Below are 14,253 nucleotides of genomic sequence, written 5' to 3'. Positions count from 1 at the left end.
AATTGTTCTTTCTACTTTTGCCAACATTAATGTATTGTGAGTTATGGTAGGGGCTGGTCTGGTCTTATTCATCCTTGTTGATTTTTTTTTTTTTTTTGGTGGGGAAGGGGGTACTACGGGTTGAACTCAGGAGTGCGTTAACAACAAGCTATCTCCTCAGCTACCCCCACACATTTTTTTTTTTTTGAGACAAGTTCTAAGTTACCAAGAGTCTCACTAAATTGCTAAGACTGGTTTTCCTGTCTCAGCCTCCTGAGTTGCTAGGATTACAGGTAAGCGCCACGTCACCTGGCAATCTTTATGTTTTAAGTGCCTGTGAGTGTAGACATATACTACACACAATGTATATTGGTTATAAAGAAGTCTGCTAAGTCTAATCAGGTCTGATGATCTTTGTAGATGATCTGTCATTATTTCCTGCTTTTCAAGATATCATTGGTGGGGGCTGGGGTTGTAGTTTAGTGGTAGAGACCTTTCCTAGCATGGGTGAGGCACTGGGTTCAATCTTCAGCACAACATAAAAATAAATAAATGTATTGTGTCCATCTACAATTATTATTATTATTTTTGGTACAAGCGATTGAGCTCAGGGTACTTAACCTCTGAGACAGATCCCCACCCCACCCTTTTTTTAATATTTATTTTTTAGTTTTCAGCGGATACAACATCTTTGTTTGTATGTGGTGCTGAGGATCGAACCCGGGCTGCACGCATGCCAGGCAAGCGCGCTACCACTTGAGCCACATCCCCAGCTCCCCAGCATCCTTTTTAATATTTACTAGAGACAAGGTCTCACAGAGTTGCTTAGGTCCTTGATAAGTTGCTGAGGCTGGGTTTGAACTCAGGAAGCTGAGTCAGGAGAATCGATTCTCCTGCCTCAGCTTCCTGAGTTGCTGGGATTATAGGTGTGTGCCACTATGCCCAGCTAAAAATTTTTTTAATAAAAAATAAAATAAAATAAAAAGGGCTAAGGATGTAGCTCAGTGGTAGAACACCCCTGGGTTTAATCCCCAGTAACACACACACACACACACACACACAGTATCGTTCCTGTTTTGTACTTTTTAAAAAAAATTTTTTTAAAGAGAGAGAGAAAATTTTTTAATATTTATTTTTCAGTTTTTGGTGGATACAACTTCTTTATTTTATTTTTTTTAATGTGGTGCTGAGGATCGAACCCAGCACCCCACGCATACCAGGCGAGCACGCTACCGCTTAAGCCACATCACCAGCCCTTGTACTTTTACATTATATCTAGATACCAACTTCTTTCTATTTCTTTTGCTATGTTGTATTTTCTGTATTATGAATTCACACCTTTCATCAGATTTGGAAAATTCTCAGGCAGTATCTCTTCAAATACAGTCATGTACCGCATAATGATGTTTCAGTCAATGAAGAACACAATGGTGGTCCCATGAGATGATAATAGAACTGGAAAATTCGTATTGCTTAGTGACATTGTAACCATCATAAAGACTTTTCTTTTATCTTTTACTTTCTTTCTTTTCTTTTTTCTTTTTTGCTGTTGTTTTCAGCACTGAGGATGGAACCCATGGTCTCATATATCATTGGCAAGAGTTTTATCTCAGAACTATGACACCAGCTCTTTTTATTTTGAGACAGGGTCTCACTAAGTTGCTTCGGCTGTCCTTAAATTTGAGATTTTTCTTGCCTCAGCTTCTTGAGTAGCTGGGATTGCAGGCACATGCCACCATGCCTGGCTCACCGATCTGTATTTTGTCTAGTTTGTGAAAGCATACAAAAGAGAATACAAGAGAGAAAAAAGAAAACAGAACAGACCTAAACAAACCAGAGATGCTTGCTTTATAAAGCAATAGAGGGGCACATTTTCAAGGGAAAATGGTGGTGGGCTCCAACAAAGATCTGGATTTTGTAGGGTTTATCAGGGCCAGATCAAGGGAGGAGTTACTTTTGGCAGGCTCATTTAGGGTGGGGCAAGAGTGCAGGTAGGGAGAGTGCAGGTAGGGAAACAATTGTAGATCCCTGGGGCCTATTGTTTGGGGCTGACTGGTTCAGCTGTAGCTGAGGCAGAAGAACAGTGATTTCAAACCCAGCCTCAGCAACTTATCAAGGCCCAGGTGCAAGTTCCTTCTGTGCTCTTCCCATTATCCCTTCCTGCTGTCTCTTTGGCCTGGGCTCCTAAAGGATAAAAGCTCCCCATATACATGACAGGAGGGTGTTAGGGGGACAGTTGTGGGTAAGGTGTGTGAGGAGATGTCTGTCATGTGATGTGGCACAGTGGTTGAGTGCCCCTGAGTTCAATCCCTGGTACCAAAAAAAAAAAAAAAAATCTACTATATATCCAGACATTCAACTTTAGATATTTTTTCCAACTTTATGTATTTAACTTTAAATATCTAAATATCTAACATCTACTACATTATCTAGACATTGAACTTTAGATATTTATTCACTCAACCACTGTGCCACATACCGCAGACATCTCCCCACATACATGACAGGAGGGCGGGTAGGTGACAGTTGTGGATAAGGGAAATTGCAAAAGGTCAGAGTCCTCAGTTTCCTTCCCCCCACTACCCCCAGGGGTTGTAAGTTTCCATCTCCTTCAATTATGCATTTCCTAGAATTAATTAATTAGTAATTTTTAATTTTTCAGTACTGAACATTAAACCTAGAGATCCTGTATTATTGAGCTGCACCCAAGTCCTTTTTATTTTTTTATTTTGAGACAGGCTCTTGCTAAGCTGCTGAGACTGGCCTTCAATTTGCAATCCTCTTGAGTTGCTGGGATTATAGGCATGTGCCAATGCAGCCAGCATGTTTCCTAGAATTTTATATAAATAGAATCATACAGTATGCACACTTTTTTGTTTGCCTTCTTTTATTCAGCAGAATTAATCTTGAGATTCATCCATGATGTTGTATGTATCATCAGTGTTCATTCCTTTTTAGTGAGTAGTTTTATTTATCTATTCTCCTGAGTCATTTCAGATTTTTGCTATTACAAATAAAGCTGCTATGAACACTCCTGTTCAGGACTCTGTGTGCATATATGTTGCCATTGACCTTGGGTAAATATCTAAAGTTGAATAAATATCTAAAGTTGAATGTCTGAATAATATAGTAGATGTTTGGGGCTGGGGTTGTGGCTCAGTGGTAGAGCGCTTGCCTGGCATGCGCAAGGCCCTGGGTTCAATCCACATAAATAAACAAAATAAAGGTATTGGGTACAACTAAAAAATAAATATTAAAACAATATAAAATAGTAGATGTTTCATTTTTTTTAGAAACTGACACATTGTTTTCCAAAGTGGTTGTATTATTTCAAAGTCTTAACAGTGGAGTATGAGAGTTCCAGTTATTCTACACCTTTGTTCTTCTTTTTTTTTTTTTTTTTTTGGTACCAGGGATTGAACTCAGGGCCACTCAACCACTGAGCCACATCACCAGCCTTATTTTGTATTTTATTTAGAGACAGAATCTCACTGAGTTGCTTAACACCTTGCTTTTGCTGAGGCCGGCTTTGAACTGGCAATCCTCCTGCCTGAACCGCTGGGATTACGGGCATGCGCCACTGTATCCGGTTTATCCATATATTTTTTTGGGGGTGAAGTGTCTGTTGTATTCTTTTGCCTGTTTTTGTCACCCACCCCCCGCCTTTTTAAAATCAGTATTAAGGACAGAGCTCAAGGTTCTTTTTTTTGAAAATATCTTTATTTTTATTTATTTATTTTTATGTGGTGCTGAGGATCGAACCCAGGGTCTCATGCATGCAAGGCAAGCACTCTACCACTGGGCTACAATGTCAGCCCAGAACTCAAGGTTCTTTACCTGCCCCCCCACACACATTTTTTAAAACAAGGTCTTACTAAGTTGCTGAGGCTGGCCTTAAACTTGCAATCCTTCTGCCTCAAGCTCCAGAGTCACTTATTTTTCTTACTCTTGAATTATAAGCTATTTCTATATCCTAGATATAAGTCCTTTATTGAATATGTATTTTGAAAATACTTTTTTCCTACTCTTTTCAGCCTTTCCTTAATTCTTTTCTTTTGTATGTGTGGGGGGAACAGGGCAGGTGGTACTAGGGATTGAACACAAGATGCCCTTCACTGAACTACAAAAATATATTTTTTTTTAATTTTGAGACAGGGTGTCACTAAGTTGTCCATGCAGGCTTTGAATTTGAGATCTTCCTTCCCAGCCTCACGAGTTGCACCCCCATGTGTGCACCCCCATGTCCAGCTATCCACCCATTTTTTTTAATAAATATTGTCCTTGGAATAAAAAAAATTACATTTGAGTGGAAGAGTGGAATCTAATTTACTGATTTTTTTCTTTATATTACACACTTCTTGTGTCTTATTTAAGAGTTTTTAACTTCATATTATATTTTTCTAACCAAAGATATTTGGGTTCTTTTTTTTTTAACATTTATTTTTTTTTTAGTTTTCGGCGGACACATCTTTCTTTGTGGTGCCGAGGATCGAACCCGGTTCACACGCACGCCAGGCGAGCACGCTACTGCTTGAGCCACATCCCCAGCCCAAACCAAAGATATTTGGGTTCTTAAATCTCTATGGTGAGTATTTATAATTTCTTATCACTTTTTAATTTTTTACTCCAAATTTTCCTTAAGTATTTCATACATAGTTTTTTAAAAATTTTTTAGTTGTCAATGGACCTTTAATTTTTATTTATTTATATGCGGTGCTGAGAATTGAATCCAATTCCTCACACATGCTAGGCAAGTGCTCTACCATACTGAGCCAAAACCCCAGCCCATAGTTGTTGTTGTTTAATATCCCAGTTTTTATATCCTTACAGATCTAAACTTATGGTTGTTGTTTCTTCTGACTTTCACTAATGGTGGATTGTTTACTTGTGTATCTAGTGACTCACAATTGTGAAATTATATATTATTGATCTTAATCTGTAGGAATCCCAATGGCCTAAACTTGTCATGTTTTTCTCCAGAGAGAAATTTTATCTGCTTCTACCAGAAACCAGAAATTGCAACCAACCTGTGACAGCTTTAATGTACGAGTCTCAGTTCAGCTTTCACACCATGCAGTGGGCTCACAAATTAGTACATAATATCAGTATTGCCAAAAGTAGAGGTTTTCAGCATGTATTATGAATGAATGAATGAATGCAGTCGGTCCCATAAAAGGAAAAATTGAGAGGACCTTAGGAATGCAGAGAAATGAGTCAACATTCTTACTGGACTGTATGAAGCTCTGAAGGAAAAAGTTAGCATTTGAGCTGAGTCCTGACAAGTTGGATGTTGGTAGGGCATTTCAAGGTTCTTGGACACAATGTCCAGGTTCTTGGTGGGAAACACGGTGGTTCCATGAGCTTCTTCAGGGAAGACTTTGTGAAACCTGAATTTTCTGTGAATCCAGTGTTCTCACAGATCTGGAGGCCTTAGAGGTATTCTGGGAGTTGAATGAAAGACATGGGGACATATGAAGGCAGATGCAGACAAAGAGGGAGAAACCAGACTAGGCATCAATGCATCCCCTAGTAAACTTTCACCAAGCTTCTTCTTTTGGGGTCCTGGGAAACAAGCAGACAGGACAGATCCCTACCATCAGGCCTTCATTCCAGAAGCTTGCAGAATATGGAAAAGGGCTAGGACCTGCCTGGGGGCTCTGAGGAGGGGTCTTAAAAGTGGTATGGCAGAATCAGCCTGAGATGTAAGGTGGGGAAACTGGGAACAGAATGAAGAGATGAAGGGGCTCTTCCCTTTGGTTCAGGAGAGAAAGGCTGGCCTGTCAAGACTTTGTTTATGAAAAGCTAAAGGCTGGAAAAAAAATGTAGGGAGTATAATAGCTCAGAGTTAGACAACTTGCTTAGCGTATGTAAGGCTGTAAGTTCCATCCCCAGCTCCAAAAAAAAAAGTCTTTCTATCCTCTTATCTCTAACACACCACTGCTGACCAAAATGATGGGTGCAATTTCCCCCCATGCCAAGCAATTTTCCAATTCTTTGGAGATACTAATAGGATGTCCCATAATTTAATTTAATTTCAGCACTAACTTCCAGAGTTAGTATAGACTTAACCACTTAAGGACCTGGTCCTCCAAACTGCCCCCACTTCAGATGCCAGTTGAAAGTCTGAGCCTCTGTACTTCCTATTGCTCAGTTATTAACCAGGGTTCTCACAACCCCCACCTCAGGTTTAATTATCTATTAGAATGGCTCATGTAAGAGATATTATGAGCTAGGCATGGTGGTACACATCTGTAGTCCCAGCCACTCAGCAGGCTGAGGCAAGAGGATTATTTGAGGCCACAAGTTCAAGATAATCCTGGATAACATAGTGAACCCTATCTAAATGAAAGAAAAAAATTTAAATATATAAAACAAATAAATGATATTACAAAGAATAGCGGTGAACAGCCAAATGGAAAACATAATAGGATAAGATGTGGGGGAGGGGGAACTTCCATGCCTTCTCTGGGCCCAACATCCTCCTTTACCTCCATGTGTTCACCAACCCCAAAGCTCTCTAAATTCACTGTGTAGGATTCATATGAAGGTTGCACTGGATAAACATGATTGATTAAATTCCCAGTCATTTGCAAATTCAGTCTCTAGCCACTCTCTCCTCTCCAGAGGTTGGGGAGTCTGGCTTGAAGTTCCAACCCTCTGGCAACAGACCCCATCTTCAGAGTCTCTTGACTAGCATGAATTCAGGTATGGTTAAAGGGGCTTATTACAAATAACAACAGATGTTCCTGGCACCACTATCACTCGGGAAATTTTGAGGGATTTAAGAGCTCTGAGGCAGGAACTGGGACAGAGACAAATATACATTTCTTATTATATCACAACATCACAGATGGAGAAGAGGCTGAGGATGGGGGGCACTGTAGCTTGGACTTATGGCCTAGGTTCTTTATCTTGCCTCTGCAGGAAACCAGAGAGAAAGGTTCAACCCCAGTCTGTGTTTGGCTTGGAAAAAAATCCAGGAAGCTGGACACGGTGGTGCATCCCTGAAATTCCAGCTACTAGGGAGACTGAGGCAGGATAAACACAAGTTCAAGGTCAGATTTAGCAACTTAAAGAGAACCTGTCTCAAAATAAAATAAAAAGGGCTGGGAATGGAGTTCAGCAGTAGACTGACCCTGGGTTCAATCCCTCCCTCAAAAAAAAAAAAAATTTACAGTGGGGCTGGGGTTATAGGCCAGTCATAGAGCATTCACCTAGTGCGTGCGAGGCCCTTGGTTTGATCCTCAGCACCACATAAAAATAAATAAATAATATAAAACAAAGGTATTGTGTCCAACTACAACTAAAAAAATATTGAAAAAAATCCAGGGAATTAGAAACCTTTCGATTCTTTCTCTTCTTCCTATTTATTTCTTTCTTATACAGGTAGAATTTTTTTACTTCTTCCATCCCTCCTTTGCCCACAAGAAGAGTGGGATGTGGGGAGTGTACCACCTGACCATCCGAATCTTTCTTAGGAAGCTCCTCCTGCAGGCTGGGATGGGTCTTCTGTTAATTCTTAGACCTGGAGGCCCATGTTGGGCACCAACCCTCCATGTGTCTTTCCCAACCCCTGCCCTGCCCTGAAGGGGCGTCCGAGAAGAATGAACACATTCATACTAGCAGGGCCAAATCCTCCTCCACAGGGCAGAAAGTCAGGAAGATAAACAGAGAGGGCACCTGACTGCCCCCCACACTTTAGTTGGGGGAGGAGGAGCACAGCTTGAGTTGAGACCCATCCAGAAACCTTTCTCTGCACCTATCAGGAACCACATTAGAGCTTCATTAGCTTCTCCTTCTCTGCTCTGATCTTGGATCCCTGGGCTCTCCTCCTTCCACCACATCCATGTCAGCTTAGCCTTGCAATATGGGAAAGCACCTCAGTGTTAGCATTCTGGTTTGCTCTCCTCTGAGCTCTGCACAGCTGTTCCCTCTGATTGGAAGTTTTCCCCAACGTGTTTTACTCTTGCCTGACCTTGCCAAGTGCCAAAAGCCTATTCTTAACTGGTCACATGTCTTTCTCTGCACTCCAAGACCCTCTGCACTTTCCCGTCACTGCATCATCCCTGGTAGAATTTGCCAGTAACTTGTCTGTCTCCCCTGATAGTTCTGGGTAAACAAGAGCTTCATCTTCCCTGTGCATTACCATGTCTGCCATGCCCAGACCAGTGCCTGGCTCCTGAGAAAAGTATTCATTCTGTGGTACAGATCAGATGGAGAGTCACCTGTTTCTGTTGAAGAGGAGATTTGAAATCAAGAGCTCCTTTGCTGGAAGTAGTGGAGAGGGGAATTTCCAATCCCCACCTATAGGCATTCTCCTAAGGAGCCCATCCCTTCCCATCTCCCAGTTTAGTGCTCCCTGGCCCCACATGATTTGCTCTTCAGGTCTATTGCCCCATCACCCCCCAGGACACTGAGGTCCCTTCTCTCCTCAATTTATTTTTAGAGTCATTGCCCACCACCTTGTATGTACTTTCTAATTCTTCTTCCCAAAGTGGAAGTATTCTTTCAGGCCACAGTATTCTTTCAGTCTCACAATGGATCAGACAGTAGCTTAGACCTCAGTTGTGGAGTCTGATGGCCTGAGTTTGAATTCCAGATTTATCACTTAACAGACTATGAGTCTGAGCAAGTTAGTTCATGTTACTATACCTCTGTTTTCTTCCTCTTCAAGATGAGTCTACTGGGTGGGGGATGTGGCTCAAGTGGTAGCACGCTTGCCTGGCATGCGTGCAGCCCGGGTTCGATCCTCAGCACCACATACAAACAAAGATGTTGTGTCCGCCGAAAACTAAAAAATAAATATTAAAAATAAAATTCTCTCTCTCTCTCTCTCTCTCTCTCTCTCTCTCTCTCTCTCTCTAGACTCTCTCTCTTTAAAAAAAAAAAAAAGATGAGTCTACGACAAATATCTACTTGATGGGATTATTGAAGGATTAATTATGTCTGTGTGTATAGTAGCCAGCCTCCCAAAGAGATTTTAAGGAAAGTTCTCTCCTGGAGGTGGGTGCAGTGGTGCAAACCTGTAATCTCAATGGCTTGGGAGGCTGAAGTAGGAAGATTGCAAGTTCAAGGATCTTGCAATTTAGCAAGGCCCTGTCTCAAAATAAAAATTTGAAAGGGCTAGACTGGATGTTGTGGCCCACGCCTGTAATCCCAGCAGCTCAGGAGGTTGAGGCAGGAGGGTCATGAGTTCAAAGCCAACCTCAGTAAAAAGCAAGGTGCTAAGCAACTCATGAGACTCTGTCTCTAAATAAAATACAAAAAAGGGCTGGGGATGTGGCTCAGTGGGAGAGTGCTCCTGGGCTCAATCCTTAGTACTAAAAAAGAAAGGAAAAAAAGTTCCTTTTTGATATTCATCCTGTTGTATGGTCTCTTCCCACAACTAATAGGCTCATCCATGTAATCAATGGGATTTGGCAAAGAGGATGGTGTATAACTTCTGAGTTCCATCATAAAAGGCAATGTGACTTCTGCCTTGATCTCTTGGATCTCTTCCTCTGGGAGAAGCCAGCTCTATGTTACAAGGAGACATAAGTGTTGCTTTGGTGAGATCCTCATGTCAAGGAACTGAGTTCTCCTGCCAACAGTCAATACCAGCTCTCCAGCACCAACTGGCCAGGCATGCAACTGCCACCTTGGAAGCTGATCCTACAGGCCCAGTCAAATCTTAGATTTCTGCAGTCCTGACCACAACTTAGCTGGAGACGCTGAGCCAGAGCCACCAACTTTAGCTGCTCCCAAATTTCTTTATTTTAATGACATATAATTGTACATTTGTGAAAATTTTATATATATATGATCAAATCAGGGAATCAGGGTTATTAGTATCTCTATCCTCTTATACAATTGTCTTTTTGCGGGGGGGTGGGGGGCGAGGGTACTGAGGATTGAACCCAGGGGCAATTTACCACCGAGCTACATGCCCAGTCCTTTTATTATTTATTTTAAAATATTTCATTAACATCACAAATTGTACATAATAATGGGGTTTAGTGTAATATTTCAAAGCATGCACATAGCATGCACTAATCAAATCTAGCCTCCACCTTTCTATTTTTTTTTTTTTTTTTTTTGAGTAAAAGTCTAAATTGCTGAGGGTCTTGTTAAATTGCTGAGACTGGGCTGGGGATGTGGCTCAAGCGGTAGCGCGCTCGCCTGGCATGCGCGCGGCCTGGGTTCGATCCTCAGCACCACAGCACCACATACAAACGAAGATGTTGTGTCCGCCAAAAACTAAAAAATAAAAATATTAAAAAAAAAATTGCTGAGACTGATTTTGAATTTGCAATCCTCCTGCCTCAGCTTCCCAAGTCTCTGGGATTACAGGCATGCACTACCACACCCAGCTCTTTTCTCCTTCTTTATAAAATATGTAATACATTGTTGTGAACTATAATTACCTTACTGTCCTGTAAAATACTAGAATGTATTCCTCCTATGTAATGTATTTTGGTGACTGTTGCTCTTGACTTTCTATTGCACAGAAATTGTTGAGAGAATAATTTTTGTTTTAGGCCACCAAGTTTTTTAATAACTTGCTACACAGCTATGGATACACATCCAAAAGCTTTGGATGGCATCTCACACTATAATCATACAAGTAAGCCATCATTAAGTCCATTTTATAGGTAGGAGGATTGAAACTCAGGCTGGTAAAATAATGTTCCTGGTACACACATCTAGGAAGTGAAAGGGCTGCCAGGACATATAATGCCAAGTTCTAGGCTTATTTTTTCTACTCCACTGTTCCAGTTATCTATTTTTTTTAATCTTTATTTTTTTAAAATGTGGTTCTGAGGATCGAACCCAATGCCCCATGCATGCCAGGCGAGCTCGATACCATTTGAACCACATCTCCAGCTCAGTTATCTATTGTTAAAAAAAAATAATACCTACTGATATAAAACAACCATTTTATTATGCCCCTGAAGTTGGTGAGTCAGGAATTCTTTTTGTTTTGGTACTGGGTATTGAACCCAGAGGTGCTTTACCACTGAGTTACATCCCCAGTCTTTTTTCTTTATTTTTTTAGTTGCAGATGGACAGAATGGCTTTATTTTATTTTTTTATTTTTACTTGGTGCTGAGGATCAAACCCAGTGCCTCACACATGCCAGGTGGGAGCTCTACCGCTGAGCCCCAGCCCCAGCCCCAAAGCTGCTGCTGCTGCTTCTTCTTCTTCTTCTTCTTTTTTTTTTTTTTTTGTGGTGATGGGGATTGAACCCAGGACCTTGGGCATGCAAGGCAAACACTCTACCAACTGAGATATATTCCCAGCCCCCCAGTCCTTTTTTATATTTTATTTTGAAACAAAGTCTTGATAAGTTGCTGAGGCTGGCCTCAAACTTGTAATTCTGCCTCAGACTCCTGAATTGCTGGAATTATAGACGTGTACCACTTTACCCAGATATGGGTTAGGAATCCTAACAGGATACACGGGGATGGTTTATTTCTGTTCAATTATGTATGGAGCCTTACTTGGAAAACTGGAAATCTGGGGGTAACCTGACATCTGGGGGCTATATCATCATTCGCGTGTCTGGCTATGGATGCTGGCCTTTGGCCAAAATGCTTTCATGTAGACTCTTCCTAAAGCTGGGCTTCCTTGTAAATGGTGACTGGGTTCCAGAGTGAGCATCCTAAAAGATGGAAAATAGAAGGTGCCAGTTCCTTAAGGCCTGGGCCCAGAGAATGGCACAGTGTCACTTCTATAATGTTCTATTAGCCAGTCTATCCCAGAGCCCAGATTTAAGGGAAGGATACATAGACCGTTAACGCTCCATGGCAGGCATTTAAAAAAAAAAAAAAAAAAAACTGCCACATCCAGAATGTCCTCCCTTGTTTGGTGAAGGAATTAAGAAAACCCAGCCCTGCCCTGGCCAGCTATTCTGTAGTGAGTTGGCTATATGTACACAAAAAAGAAACACAAGAGCTGGGGGTGTAGCCTAGAGGTAGAATGATTGTCTAGTATGCATGAGACCCCAGGTTTGATCCCCAGCACCACACACACACACACACACACACACACACACACACAAATAGTGCTAGAGGTCATGGCCCATGTCTGTAAGCCCAGCTGCTTGGAAGATTGAGGCAGGAGGATTATAAGTTTGAGGTCAGGGATGGCAAGTTCAAGGCCAGCCTCAGCAACTTAGACCTTGTCTCATAGGTAGATAGATAGATAAAAGGATGGAGATGTAGCTCAGTGGTAGAGGTACTTGACTACAAAGCAGGAGGCCCTGAGTTCAATCCTCAGTACTGCAAAAATAAATGAATTAATTTAAAAAATAGAAAAGAAACACAAACCCTATCAGCTTCCAATGCTACCTGTTCATGAAGGGCTTAGCAGAGAAAGTATATCAGGCTGGGGATTATGGCTCAGTGGTAGAGTGCTTGCCCATCATGTATGAGGCCCTGGGTTTTATCCCCATCACTGCCAAGAAAGGGAGTGGGGGGAGAGAGAGACAGAATATGAATGTACAGGCCTGGGGATGTGGCTCAAGTGATAGCGCGCTTGTCTGGAATGTGTGCGGCCCGGGTTCGATCCTCAGAACCACATACAAACAAAGATGTTGTGTCTGCCAAGAACTAAAAAATAAATATTGAAAAAAAAAGAATATGAATGTACATCACCAGAACAAGGGAAGGGCCTAGAACTGTCAGGGATGTGTTCTGGTGTCCACTATGTGCCAGGCATGATGGAAACAAAGATAACAAACCCTTAGGCAGTGGTTTCAAAGGGCAATGCATGGACTAAAGGGAAGAAAGTGAAGAAACATCATCACCTTGATATAACAGGTGCCACAGCTGAGAGATGCCCTGAGAAGCGACACTCTACTGTGCCCCAGGAGCCAAGACAGCTTTGCAGAAGTGATGTCTGAACCATATCAGAAAGGTACCCCAGGTGGATGGACAAGCCTGGGCAAAGACAGACAAAAGGAAACAAAGTATTTGGGCAAGTGATTCAGTATGGCTTCGGGGATGGGATGGGTGAGCAGTGCTGATAGGGAAAGTTCCAGAGACATGAGGGAGCCAGAGTCAATGGAGTGTTACTACAAAGGCAGATCACTTGATTGCTGATAAGAAGTGAGTTTGTGGGCATTCACAGAAGAAGGAGGAAGAGGATGTGCATAATACAGTTGGCACTGACATTAAACTTGAGAGCAATCACAAGTGGGCAGTAGGGTCAGGGAGGAAGGAGTGTTTGGACATGTGGAGTCTGAGATAGATGGAGGGAATGGGAGTGGAGATTCCAGTTAGATCTGTGTTTGCATAGCTCTGGGCTGAAGAGCAGATGAAACAAGTGGGAGCTGCAGATGGAAATCTTTGACCACCATGGTAAACAGAGACCAAGTGTATATTCTGTAGGCAAGAAAGAAGCAGGGAGTACAGGGATTATAGTGGTAATACTTAATGAGTGTCCATAATATGTCAAGCCCAGTCCCAATCATTTTATGTAAATTTGGATGTCATGACAATCCTATAAGTACTACTGCATTTCATTGAATATAAGATATTATCAATTGTAATACATAACTTTTTTATGTATTGCTAAGATAAAATACATATCTTTTAAGTCATTGCATGACTTCAGTTTAAGATGAATTCTGATTTCAGAGATGTTAAAATGTAAAAAGAAAAAGAAAAAGGCCATGGAATCAAAGAAATACATAATCTGCATTTAAAAGATGAAGAGGGGGCGCTGAGGTTGTGGCTCAGTGGAGCCAGTAGTAGGAGCCAGCACTCAGGTTGGTGCTCAGTAGAGCACCTAGCATGTGTGAGACACTGGGTTCAATCCTTAGCAGCACCTAAAAAAAAGTATTGTGTCTATCTACAACTAAAATAAATAAATAAATAAAATTCTTAAAAAAAAAAAATGATGAGGAAGGGTTGGGCTGGGCATCATGGCTCTTGTCTATAATTCCAGCTACTCGAGAGGCTAAGGCAAGAAGATCACAAGTTTGAGGCCAGTCTCAGAAATTTAGAGAGGATCCTAGCAACTTAGTGAGACCCTGTCTCAAAAAATTAAAAGTTCCTGGGGATGTAGCTCAATGGTAAAGCCCCCCTGGGTTCAATCCTCAGGACAAAAAAAAAAAAAAAAAAAAAAAAGAGGAGGGTGGTGGGTGTGTGTGCTCAGTGGTAGGACACTTGCCTAGCATGTGCAAAGCCCTGGGTTCTGTCTCCAGCATCGCAAACACACACACACACACACACACACACACACACACTGGGGACACTGGACAATGAAGTAGCTCAATGGTAGAGTGCTCAT

Source organism: Marmota monax, unplaced genomic scaffold (assembly GCF_021218885.2).
Source record: "Marmota monax isolate L192 unplaced genomic scaffold, Marmota_monax_Labrador192_F-V1.1 WCK01_AAM20220418_F8-fsc00392, whole genome shotgun sequence".
Classification (NCBI taxonomy): Eukaryota; Metazoa; Chordata; class Mammalia; order Rodentia; family Sciuridae; genus Marmota; species Marmota monax.
Note: the sequence above shows the minus strand (reverse complement) of the source record.